This window comes from Protopterus annectens, chromosome 1.part2 (genome assembly GCF_019279795.1).
Source record: "Protopterus annectens isolate FY-2018-M chromosome 1.part2, PAN1.0, whole genome shotgun sequence".
Taxonomy (NCBI): domain Eukaryota; kingdom Metazoa; phylum Chordata; order Ceratodontiformes; family Protopteridae; genus Protopterus; species Protopterus annectens.
In genome coordinates this window covers 306,758,718-306,772,208 of record NC_056727.1, presented here as the reverse complement: position 1 = coordinate 306,772,208, position 13,491 = coordinate 306,758,718, and positions in this window count along the sequence as shown.

Sequence of the window (13,491 nt, the reverse complement as noted above, 5' to 3'; positions counted from 1 at the left end):
ACTCAGTATTCATTTCTGATTACTGGTCACTCTGTAGTCTTTTGCATTATCTTTGTATGTTGCATGAGTACTGTTCTTTTCTCCTAGCCCCCTCCTGAAAACATGCATTTTGACTAGCTACTCTGTGTGTGTGTGTGTGTGTGTGTGTGTGTGTGTGTGTGTGTGTGTGTGTGTGTGTGTGTATGTATGTGTGTGTGTGTCTTGTATTTACTCTTGACCTTATGAGCCACAGCTTGGCTGAAATGGGTCAAAGAATGGCCATTTAACTTGTTTGGTTAACAGATAACTGAAAATAAGCATTTTCATATGCAGTGTGGCATGCTGCAGGGTTTGGTTTTGATTGTATCATTATTAAAACTGCATTATTCTGCTCCTAGGTTATCTTATTAGGAGGAGAGATTGCTCCTTCTCTCAGGAACGCATTGATTGTGTTTTCCATTGTGGAAGATGTGGAGACCATTCATTCATAACTCATTACCAAATTAAAACTGAATGCAAAGATCTTGGCTATGCGTGCAACCCAAAAGGATTTACCTGCTTTGATATCCATTTCGTATGTTTTTTATGCCTTCATTAAGCTGGAGTTAGTTTCAAAGTTTGATGATCTTTTTTTAAACTCCTTTATTAAATTATCACTTAAGACATAGGCAAGAATAAATTAACAGAGAAGAAAGCAAACTGTTCAAACATTTTACATTTTAAATACATCGCATATATTTTCTTTGCTACTGCCATCGGTCCAACATTACAAAAAATTGCTGAATTCCTACCTTCCCTTAGACTTTACTGCTCCTAAACAATCTTATGCATGCATTGTTCCCTCAATTACCATTTGCATCTATGTACTTTGTTCCTACCATTTCTAAAGACCCCCACATTCAGTTTTTTTTGTCTCTCTTATAATATTCAGTACTTCAAATACAGTTGGTGTAGACTTAGAACAGGCAACAGAATTAAACTTAATAAGGCCTTACTGTGTCTACACCATTCAGACTCTATCCCAGCTCGAAAGAATCATTTCCTTACTTACAGCCATTTGTTCACCTAGTGTTTACGATAGAGTACTCTGTAGGGAATTTTTTAAATCTGCCAACTCTTTACACTTCCAAAATGTATGTTCTTCATTACCTCTTACTTCTCCATCACACCTCCAACATTTGCTATCTAATTGAGGAAAAGTTATTTTAAGTCTGCTTGGGGGTATAAAAATATCTATGCCACCACTTCCAAGCAAAGATCGTAAACCTTCTGGTTGATATTGATATACATAGGTCTTCCTGTTGTGTTTTTGTAAATTATTTTTCCAGTCTTATCTTCCCAATCTTTTCTAACCTCCCCTGAATCATTCTTATAGCTGTCATGCAATGTTTTATATGCCCTACTAATTATCTCCCTTTAACAGTTGCTACTGTTCTAGATTCAACTAAAAGCTCTACCAGCACAGGTCTTTCACTTACAGTCCCCCCATTCTTTTCTGTTTGCAAGCCCTGGCAGGGAAGGCAGTCTCTAGCCTACAATCCAAATGTCTTCTTGTCCTCATCCCACTCTGCTTGAGTTATTTGCTCCCAGTATCTTGGTTCCTTTGCCAAGTTTCTCCAGTAAATTCCAGCCCCCTCTTGCCTATTTTCTGTACTCCTATTTGCAGTCATCCCTATTGGCAAAATCTCCTTTCTGTGTTCTCATATTGGCTTATTTCTTAGGGTACTTTCTGCTACTTTATGGATATAATATTGCCTTTAATTCCTGCAAATCTTTTGGGTTTCTAATACCATGACGGGCATGGACCCAATTCCAAAGTCGAAGTATGATTAAAGTTTATGAAATTAGTATTGTTTCAGTCTTTGATGTCAGCCAGAAGTGCTCTTTGCAGCACCCGCAATGTGCCCAGTATTGACTCCTTCGGCAATTCATTCAGGGTTACATGGATTGGTAACACATCTAAATACGATTGTAGATCCTACTACTATTGGAACTGTCTCGGTACCTTTATTTCACATTGCTCTCGTTTCTGCCTGCAGATCCTGATATTTCATGACTTTGTGTCTATCTGTATGCAAGACACTGTAGTCGCTGGGTGTGGAGTTTTCAATGATCAATGCTACATTTGTCTTGTTTTCATGGACCAACATGTCCAGTTTTCTAGCATCTATGTTTTGAACTGTTGGTAATGGGTGATCCCATGTAATATAAACTTCATCATGTTCTATGATGCTTTGTGGTTTGTTTCCAGTGTTTTTCAGCCACTTCAGTACCATAATGTTTGCGCAATCCTCAGTGCAACAATTTAGTACGTCACAGCAAGCAATGAGGTGTGCAACTGTTTGTTTTTAATTCGGTTTTACAAAATCTAAGTTTGTCTGTTTCTCCCACATAATATTCAGAATGGTTGTTGCTATTCTCCTTAAGAATCTGCATCCAGAGTCCCACTTTATCTATTTCTTGAACTTCCCCATTGCTTCATCATCATCCTTTTCCACTTTGAATTATAACCTTCTGCTTGTGTGATGTATAGGAGTCTTAACTGTGAAGCTCTAACATATCCCTTTACATCAGGTAAACCTAAACTATTTTGTTCTATTGCAAGGATCAGTTTCATAGGTGTGTACTAGGGTAATGGCCCTGGAGTCTTTACAAGCCTAGCCCATAGAAGTGCCCTGGCATTTGCCGCCCAACGTTAGTTCCCAGTGCCTCTATCAAGTAGAGCCACTGAAATGACCAGTTAGTTCCCCTTTACCCTTGCCCTCTTTCCTTCCTAAGTAAATTCCTTCAATTTTTATTAATTATTGTCCACAACTTCTCCTCGGGTTTATCAAAGTATACTTGACGCATATATAAGACTTAAGGGACTAAAATATTTTCACTGATTGCATCTTATTATCCGTATCCTTAAATAAGAATTTCCAGTTTCTCATTTTTTGTGTTATCTTTTGTTTAGCCTCTTCCAGCATATACTTAGCCATAGCAGAACCTTTTTTAATCCATAATCCGAAATGCTTCATCTTATGTCCCCATAAATATGGGTATTGCTTAACCAATTAATGTGTAGGTTCATAATTTACAGGTATATTTTTGCTTTATCTTCATTAATTTTATCTCAGTGTTCCACAACACTGAGATGTCCTTTTCTGGATTTATCAGGTACAAAATAATATCACATACAAATAAACCACCTTTTCTTGCTTACCATATCTATTATATCCTTGTATTTTTAGTCCTTTATTTTATTTGCCAGTGGCAGTAAATATAAAGCAAATAAAGGGGAACAAGCTTAGTCCTTTATAGTTCCTCATTTCAAACACAGCTTATAAATGAGAAACCACTCTCACTTAAGTTTTTGCCCATGATCCTTCATATATCCTCCTCATTATTGTATCAGGTAATGCAAAGGCTTCCAGTGCCCATACTCATAAAATCCCAGCTTAATCTGTCAAATGCTTTCTCTGTATCAAAACCCACCAACAACAGATGTATTCTATTATATTCTCCTTCCCTCTGGATCATCAGTGTTCTTTTAATGTTGTCAAATGTTTGCTTCCCCTCCACAAAAGCACACTGATCCATATCTATCAATTTTGGCAACACCTTTGTCATTTGTTTAGCTAGTATAGACATAAACACTTTAGAATTGTAGTGTAACATTGAAATGGATCTGTATGATGAAGCGGAGTCTGAAGAGTCTTTGACAACTTTCGTAACACAGCCACCAGAGCTTTCTGCCTAGATTTTTGTGCTTCTCTTTCTTTTAAAATACTGTTAAACAAAATCTTCCAGATCTTTATCACTTTCTTCCTTCCTAATTTCCAAACTTCCACAGGAATACCATCTTTTCCTGGAGTCTTTCCTGAAGATTGATTATATAATATTGGGCCAGATTCAATAAAGCCTACACTAAGTGTACACTAATTGTTCACGTTATGTATTCAAGAACATTCTAATCACATTTTTTATGCTTTCTAGTCAATCAGTAGATGTAGTCCCCACTTTGTGGTAACCTTTATGAATCCCTGTCAGTACTTAAAGCTGCAAGAATATCAGTAGGAAAACTAAAATTAGGAGGAAGAAGGTGCGAGTTATGTCTGTGTTGTCAGTTTACTCAGAACAGTGTACACTTAATGTAGGCATTATTGAATCCCAGATACTGTTTTTATCTCATCACATCCTCTCTTAACAGTTAGTTGTTGAGCCTTATCTCTGCCTCTAACCTTGGTATAATTAAGTCTTCCATAAATACTTCCATTTGTACTCTTTATTGATTTCCACATTTCTTTGCTTTATACAAATTTTCATACAGTTTATGGAATATCTCTAAAACCTCTAAAGGATCTTTTGTTATATTTTTTGTTATAGGTTCCCTGTCTTTGGCGACAACCCTTTCAGTGTTTTTTTGCCTAAGTCATTGTGCTAAAAGTTTTTGTGGTCTGGTGTTACCAAAAAATAGTAACTGCAGTCTTTTTCAACTCATACATATTATCCATATACTCCCTTATTTTCTCTTTAGCACTCAACATCTGTTCCTTCTCTTATGTGCGAGATTCCACTTATTCTGCAATACTTCAACCTTTGTCAGTCCCTGTTAGTAATTTCTATCACTTCTTAACCATATTGTTTTCTGTTTTATTTCAACACTATTTTTAAATTCCATTTTCATCCCAGTCACTAGCTATAACCTCTGAAGGTATATCTGTCTTCCCTAATAACTTTTGAATAATTTACAGTACTCATTCCTTAAATTCCTCTCTTTTTAACAAATAAGTATGAAGGCACCAGTGTCTTACTTTTGCTTCATTACCCTGCATTTTTATCTTAGTTTTATTGGTGCATGATCAAAAATACTTACTGGATGTGTGTTGAAGCTTTCAGTTAAATGTGCATTTTCTTATGAAATATAATTTCTGTCTTCTGCACCTTGGGGAATAATATTTAAATTATGTTCAAGTTTCTACTGAATTCACATCTTGCATACCACATATGTATATAAATTTCTCCAGACATCTACCCTCTTTTGTTATATGTCCCTTCTAGGTCCCCCTGATACATCCTGTCTGTTGCAAATCAGTCCAGTTCCCACCTATAAATAATATTCCCTGCTGAAAACTGATTATTTCTCCCAAAATTTTCTTAAACTCCATAATAGCAGTTTTTGGTGGACTATAAATACATGCCTTTGTAATCCTCCTCCCTTGCCAGTAGCTCCTTACTGCCACAAATCTATCATTTTTGTCTTTTTTTCCCCTTACCTGTCACTGCTGGAGCCATCTAGCAGTTAGTATAATTACTCAAGTATTCCTCTATCCCTGATATTCTGCTGAATATCCATTCTGAAATCCTCTCTTTGTCAAATTTACATGCTCATTTCTTTCCAAATATGTCTCCTGCAGCATTGTTATTTGCACTCTGCATTTCTTAATATAATTCAGTGTTCTTTCCTTTTTATCTGTACCTGTAAGGCCATTCATGTTGCCGGATAATATGGGCAACATAGCCATCATAATAAAAAGCTATTGTTCCCAACTGTTGTACATGATTTTTTGGAATATGTACTTCCAGCTTTTGAGTTACATGCATATACTAATGTTTGACAGACTGATCTTTTGTACAGTTGTTTTTCACATCTCCATTTGAACCTATGTCACATTTTCCAAGACTTTTTGTTTTATTGAAAGCTCTTAAAAAGCTAAATACAAAACACTCCCATCCCCTGTTCACTTGGAACCAACACAAAACTATGTACATCTTCAGAACATGAAGTTTAACCTTACAGAAGGGACAATTGCCCCGAATTGATTGCTGCACCTACAGGCATTTTTAACCTAAAATTAAGGTTTTCTATACTAAAGCACATGCTGCAGTTTATACTCCCACTTAACACTGATTGTTTTCTGTTCTTTTCTTATTTCTCTTCCCCTCCCAGATATGAAAAGCAGCTTGTATGCTTTCAGAAAACATTAACTTTTAGCCCTAAGAAAAAGTGCACTGACTTAAAATACAAGTATATTATACAGTGTTCTGTTGACTCCATTAAAGTATTAAGGCTGCTATTGAGATTGATGCCTCTTATTCACTTTCCATAATTTCAAACTTAATTTTTTCACTTAACTGCTTGCCTTGAAATTTTGCATTTTCTTCATCAAAGAATATGCAGAATTCTCAAGATTAGGTGCTTGCACCTGCAGACAGCGTGTCTCCATGGAAATGCCCTCAGCTGCAGACATCTCGACTCCATTGAACATCTGCCAGTTTAAAACAAACAAGCTAATATTTTTGCAGTTGTAAGACGCTTAAGATTTTCATGGCTTTCATCATTTTGTCCTAGTTTTATAAAGTCAACATGCTTAACTCTTCAGCCAGAGGTAGTAATCTGGACAGTCACCGGGTGTGCCTTCGCTGAAGGTTGAACATCAAGCTGGCACCTCGGCGTTCGTGAAAATCTACTGCCAATCATTAGTGGACGGGAGTTCCGCTGTGGCAACCCCTAACCAGGAAAAGCCGAAAGACAACAACAACAACATACTATAAAATCTATATTTCTTACAACTAAAAAGTACCTGTTTTACTGTAGGTGGTTGGCTGATTCTGACAGATCAGGTATCCTCTGTTTTAAGTCGTATTGTTTCCATTTGAAGAACATTGCAAAGTAAAGCACTTGATACCAGATTAGGATCTCTGTGTTGTCATTCTTGCCTTGTTGTCCTTTCACCTTGACTATTTTCATGCCCCTGAGTTCATTTTATTACATTTTGTGCAAAACTTAGCAAGAGATGTTTCTTAACATTTCATATTATTTCCATCATATTAACGCCATGCAGATGACATTGCAGCATCTTTTCATTATATTTTGGGTTGCGCTTGCAATGTCAGTGTTTGTTATTTTTGCACTTGCAAGACGTGATAATATGAGTTACAAGGCAAATGAGCTGTGAGGCCATTTCCATCTTGTCACTATCCTTGACTGCTATTTCAAGGAGGGCTAGACAAGTCATATCAAGGGTGAGTTTATGAATACTCATCCAGTTGTCCAACTCTGTTTTCAAAGGCTTCACTGTATCCCACTGCTTAATTTGGAGAGGAGGTTTGTTCCAGAGAAGGGGTGTGTGCTTTGTGACACATCTGTTCCTCCACCTTGGCTTATTTCTTGGAGAAGATTTAACTTTAGTGTTGGATGGGCTGTTTGATGTATGGAGATATAGTTATTGGACTGTTGGATCCCTTATAGCCCTATAAGCAAGCCACAGATTGCCCCCAAGGAGTCTCTGTGATCCTGAGTATAGAGATAAAGCTTGTGATCTTTCTTGGTAGCTCGTCTTTTAAGCCCGTGGTCTTTTTAGTTACAGGCCTCTGAGGTCTTTCAAATTGCTTGGTGTGCTTAGTAAGGTATATCCCGAAGATGCATTGTACTCTGTGATGGGTCTACTCAGTGTGGAGTACAAGGAGAATCTTGAAGAAATAACTTTTGCTATGTGTTGAGCAAGGTAAATGGATTTCCTAACCACCGTTGCAATGTATTAGTCAAACATGAGGGAGCTATCAGCCCAGGTACCGAGGTTTATCACCACCTCTTAAATTTGAAATGGTATTTTATCTGCAGTCTATGTTGGAGCTAGAGGTTGATTACAAAATGCTACAGAGTTGTACTTTATGAAACTGAGTTTGAGTCTTTTTTTGTACACTAGTGAAAACTCCTGTTAGAGTGCCTGTATGTCAGAGGGAGACTTTATGATAACTCCCAGTTTACAGTTATCTGCAAACTTTGTTAACCAGAAATCCTCATTTGATAAATGGGATATCTGAGAAGTTGATACCAGAGAGCAGAGGTCCCAGCACAGATCCATGTAGAATTCCAGTGGGTTCCTCTTATCTGAAAGAGTTGATTGCTCCTATTTGTCCACCTAGAGCATTGTGGTCCTCTTTGGGGATGTTAGTGGTTTCTGAGATGTGGCTTAAGGCCAGTGATGTTTGACCATTTCCTTATTAAGCCACATGACTCTTTGAGATGGCTTTATTTATTTACTTTGTAGCATTGCTTTAAATGTTTTACTGTCCATTTTTACTGTTCACGGGCTTATGTTTAAGTATTTGAATGAATTTGAACATGAGTGTTGAATGTTGCTAAGACTCCACTGCATACACTTTATCAATCCAATATAACTTAAAGAATGTAGCTTCCAAACTGAAATGTGATCTTTAAGCACTGTCCATACACATTGCATAGCATAATTCAGCTTGATGGTGATTTTCTAACAACCACTTTTTCTGTATGTCTTCTGTTAGAAAAACATCTGCTGTGTGAATTTGTGCAGTTTTGTATCTACTTAGGTAGTTCACATTTTGCAATTTTCACCCTTATATTTCCTTTTAGAACTTTTCCTGGAACAGAGATAAGGTTGACTGACTTTTAATTTCCCATTTCCTTTTTGTTGTGCACAGGGATGACCACTGCCATCCTTCAGTCCTGTAGCATGTTGGCAGTCCTCAAGGAGAGACTGTTTAGCCAACACCTCTGCCATTTCTATCACCACACTGAAAGAGCGGACTAGCTAGTAAGCTGGGATTCTTATCTATCTGACATCCCCTGAGTTTATTTTCCTGTTACCATATAATTTCCCGATTTTTTTCTACATTCTATTTTCAAATTACTTGCTGGTACCATACGCCTTTGTTTTGTAATTTGGATTGGAAACAAATTATTTTAAACTCAAGCTATGCCACAAATTCTTGGGGAATCAGGAACTTTGCTTGGAAGGGTCTTCACAGGTATTGCCATTACTTCAAATAGAATCTGTAAAACATTTTCACAGACAACAGAGAAATGCTGGCACATAGAAACATTTTTTTGTGAATGTAGAGAGTTACAACAATAGAAAACAGAGGTAGCTAAGGTAGTTTAAGAGTTAATAAGGGACAGTAAGAACTGTTTTACAAAAGAATTGCTCCTATTACAATGGTTAAAAAAATAGAAATGTTAGTCTAGCAAAGAAAGGTGTTACTAAATTATGTAAAAGAAGAAAACAGTCTAGTTTTGCAAACATTAAGGCAGTAATGAAAGCAATAATAGGACCAACATTTAGAAAAGATGTAGAGAATATAGAAGGGAAACTAATGATTATAAAATGGGACATGGGAAAGATGTCATCAGGAATGAATAGTAATAAATACAATTCATAATGGGGAAAGATCTAAAAGTGCATCGCTGTATCTCCCTTGACAGGAGCTTCACTAGGTTGTAGCAAACAACATATGATATAAAATTGAAGGTGGAAGGTTGATTATATCAGACCATCTGGTTTAATGTATTTATTTATTTTATTTTACATTTGTTTACCTGGACAGTCCGACTTGGAACAAACCCGTTTTTCAGCAGAGGCCCAGGGAGAAACACTCCAGACACATGTCTTTGTGATGTGGGAGGAAACCAGAGCACATGGAAGAAACCCACATGAATGCAGGAAGGACATATAGACTCCGCACAGAAGGCACCCCAGCCTAAAATCGAAATGGACAACCTCTTGCTCTGAGGCGACAACACTACCGCTGCACCACTGTGCCATCCAGTAGATAGGTTTTTTTAAGCACTTTAATAAGATATCAAGTTAGTTTTGCAAGTATTAAAAAAATGAAGATCATTCTTTAGAAGAGGCAGTGTAGCAACAAAGTCATTTGGGGTCCGTACTGTAAAGAGTGGAGTTGTGCAACAATAAAAGGGAAAGGAAACATATAACTACAAACTGAAGAAGATAAATGAATGAGACTAACTCATGGATGGTTCTTCCAACAAGAACGAGAGATGATTTAAATTATAAATTTGAGGTGGTAATTAAAAAAATCTGGAGAAGAGAAAAAAAATGGATAAGAAGTGCTCTGGTGGCATACAGGGATCATAGGAAGTTACTAGGCTAGTGGCCCCAGGGCCTTACAAACCTAGCCAAGTTCGTACCCATATTTCCATGATCAGCACCTATTGCCCCTATCCAAGAGGGACACAGGTGGAACTCCCAGGTTGAATTTACAGTCACCCACCCAATCGTCCAGATTACGTTTGAAGAGTGCCAATGAGATGCTTTGTTTGACATGAAGTGGAAGTGTGTTCCAAAGGTGTGGTAACCTCTGGGAGACAAATCTGTCCTTCAAGCAGGTTTTATTAATGTCACATCCCAGGTTAAGGTCTTTAAAGCGAGTAGCCCATGTACCATTGGACTTTTGAATATGAACTATTTCCAGTAATGCGGGGTCAGAGATTGCCTTGTATACAAAACAGAGATCACTTCTGCATAGTCTTTATGAAACAGAATAAAATGACAGTGATTTTCAGACTATCTCCATAGGACAAATAGTGAAGACTTTGATTTTTTTCTTTTGTGGAACCATTGAGGTTTCTCTGATTGCTACAGGTACTTAGAAAGGTACATACGAAAAAGGGTGTTGTACTCAATTATCAGTCTGATAAGAGAAGAGTACAGGTAGGTAATGCCCTTATTTATGAGATGAGCAAAATATAATGCCCTTCTTACCACTGTGGAGACATGGTGGTCAAAGGTAAGGTTGCTATCAACCTGTGTGCCCAGGTCTGTCACCACTGGGTGCATACTTAAGGTGTTGTCACTGATGTGGTAGTTAGCAGGAACATCACTTTTACCAGAAGGAATGATAATAAATAGAGCCCCCGAGTACAACCCAGCCAGCCTGGGTTCAATTAGCTGCTCAGGAGACTGACAGAAGTGACAGGGAGGGATGGGCATTACCATTCCATGGTGGGTGGGTGAATTTGGGGCATATACTGTGTCAATCCCTTCTGGAGGCTGAGGAAGGCACATTGGTAGGTGTGCCTAAAGAGGGTTACAGTGTGCAGACATGGCTGAGCTGCTGAGGAGGCAGGGTAATACAATGCATGTCTGCATTGCCCGCCCATCCATCCCCCAGGCAAACCATTTTGTCTGCAAGGAATGGAGAGAACAGGTAGAACATAAGTAAGTCCTCCCACCAGATAGATGCACAGATGTGCTGAGCCCCCAGATGACTAGTTCTACGACCATCACCAGTGAAATAATGGATTAAAGTCTAGGGAGGCAAGCAGACATCTGGTAGATCTGGTTTTGACAGGTTCTGGGATGCAGAACCAATACCATGAAGGACAGTGGAGACACCATAACAAAAATGGAAAACTATAAATTGTTCAGGAGTGCAGTGGGCATATAAGCTTTATTTATGCAAATAAACTGGTAATGTGAGTGAGATCCTATGAATATTGTACACTGCAAACATTGGCATGTTAAAAACTAAATATTTTCTTAGAATATATTAAGCTTGCATTTTAACCATTGTAATATCGATCATTGTAACATGAATACATACATATATTTCAAGCACGGGCATTAATGCCCTTCTAGCTTGCCAATATACCATAACAGTTGCTCCACATAAGTGTCCAGGTTGTTCTTAAAAATGTCTAAACTAGTGCTTGCTTTTATGTAATTTGGTAGTCTGTTGCATGTGTTAATTGCTGTCTCAGAGAACCAATTAGCATACTTCTCATTCCTACAGAATCTTCTACATAGGTTGTCTGATGATTCTCTACTACTTTTTGATAACCCCAGACATTCCCAGAGGTAGTTGTCTCTAAATGCTCTCCAAACCTGAATAAGGTCTCCTCTTGAATATCTATACGAGACACTGTACAAGTCTGACATTTTAGTCTTTCGTTGTAGCTTAAATTTTCACATGCATGGATGCCGTTGGTATATTTTTGTTGTACTCTTTCTAGTTTACTCATGCTTGGTTTCTATTTCATTATTCCACACTCAAGTGCGGGTCTAATTTAAGTAACAAACAATGACTTCATCATTTCTGATTTCCTAGAGTTTATAAATCTTTTTATACACTTTATAGTTCATAGGTTCATACTAGGCTATCTGCCCTAGGGCATTTATAAGCCTAGCCAGAGTATGTTTGGCTTTCGCCACCCATTTTAAATTAATTTTGATATGCCCTTTTTCGAGGTTAGTATACTGTGCCTCTGTCTAACAGTGACACAGAAGTGATACCTGGGGTAAACCTATGATCTCCCATCCACTCATCAAGATTCCTCTTGAAGTGAGTCAATGAGGGACTCTGGAATAAAATCCCAGTCCAGGTTAGGCAGAGTGAAGGGAGCCTCTGGGTTATGAATCTGTCCCTCCAGCATGTCCTATTTATTTCAGAGCTGAGGTTCAAGTCTCTCGAGCATGTAGCTCGATGGGATTTGGATTTTTTGAGGTGCAACATGTCCCTTAATTCCGGGTTGGACATGGCTTTATACGTCAGGCACAGATCGCCTCTGAGCAAGCGGCATGCCACTGAGTAGAGCTGGAGTTTCTTTAACCGGGCAGCATGTGGCATCTGTTTAAACTTTTTGATCCTCTTGGTGAGGTACTTTTGGGGTCTTTCCAGTTGCTGCAGGTGTTTGGTAAGGTACATCCCAAAAGGGGCATTGTACTCGATTATGGGCCTGATGAGGGATGAGTAAAGAGGCACGATGACCTCCCCTGATCTAGATGTGAATCCCTTCATGATTAGGTGGGCTATATAAAATGTTTTTCTAACCACTTTGGCCAAGTGGTTGTCAAATGAGAGATTGCTATCAACTTGGGTCCCCAGGTCCCTAATTACTTCTTCTGTACTTAATGGATTACCACCTATGTGGTAATTTGTGGGTACTTTGTTTTTGCCAAAGAGGATGACTATACACTTTTTGGCGTTTAGCTTGAGGCCATGGCTCTGGCACCAGTTGTCTGTTTCTATGAGGCCCTTTTGGAGGATGCTTGTGTCGGCTGGAGAGTCAATTATGGCGCCCAGTTTGCAGTCATCTGCGAACTTGGTCAGCCACAGTCTTTCCATGTTGGCCTGTACCTCCGAGAAATATATACCGAACAAGAGGGGTCCCAGGACTGAGCCTTGTGGGATGCCACTTGTAACTGGTTTGGAGTCTGACATGGCTCCAGCAATTCTAACCATGTGGGTTCTGTCCTTGAGCCAGTTTGCAACCCATCTAGTGACATAGGGGTTTATATTTAAGCTGGTGAGCTTATCTATAATGCCCGAGTGGGGTATTGTATCGAAGGCTTTTGCGAGGTCCAGGTAGGCTGTGTGGACCACCTTCCCTTCATCAATGGCCTTGGTGAAGGTTTCAAAGAAGTCGACCAGGTTTAAGAGGCAGGATCTGCCCTTAACAAAGCCGAACTGGGTAGGATCCAGTGTCTGTAGGTCCCCAATATCTTTATTTATGAGGTCTATGATGATCCTTTCCATAGCTTTGCAGACCAAGCTAGTCAGGCTTATGGGGCAATAGTTACCAGGGTCCGTTGAGGCACCACCTTTGTGGAGAGGGACCACTGTTGCTGTACGCCACTCTTTGGGTACATATCCTGTAGTAAGGCTGAGATTGAACAGTAGTTTTATGTTTGGGTTTAGCTGTTCTTGGAGTTCATGTAGGATGCAGCCTGGGACACCGTCTGGTCCCAT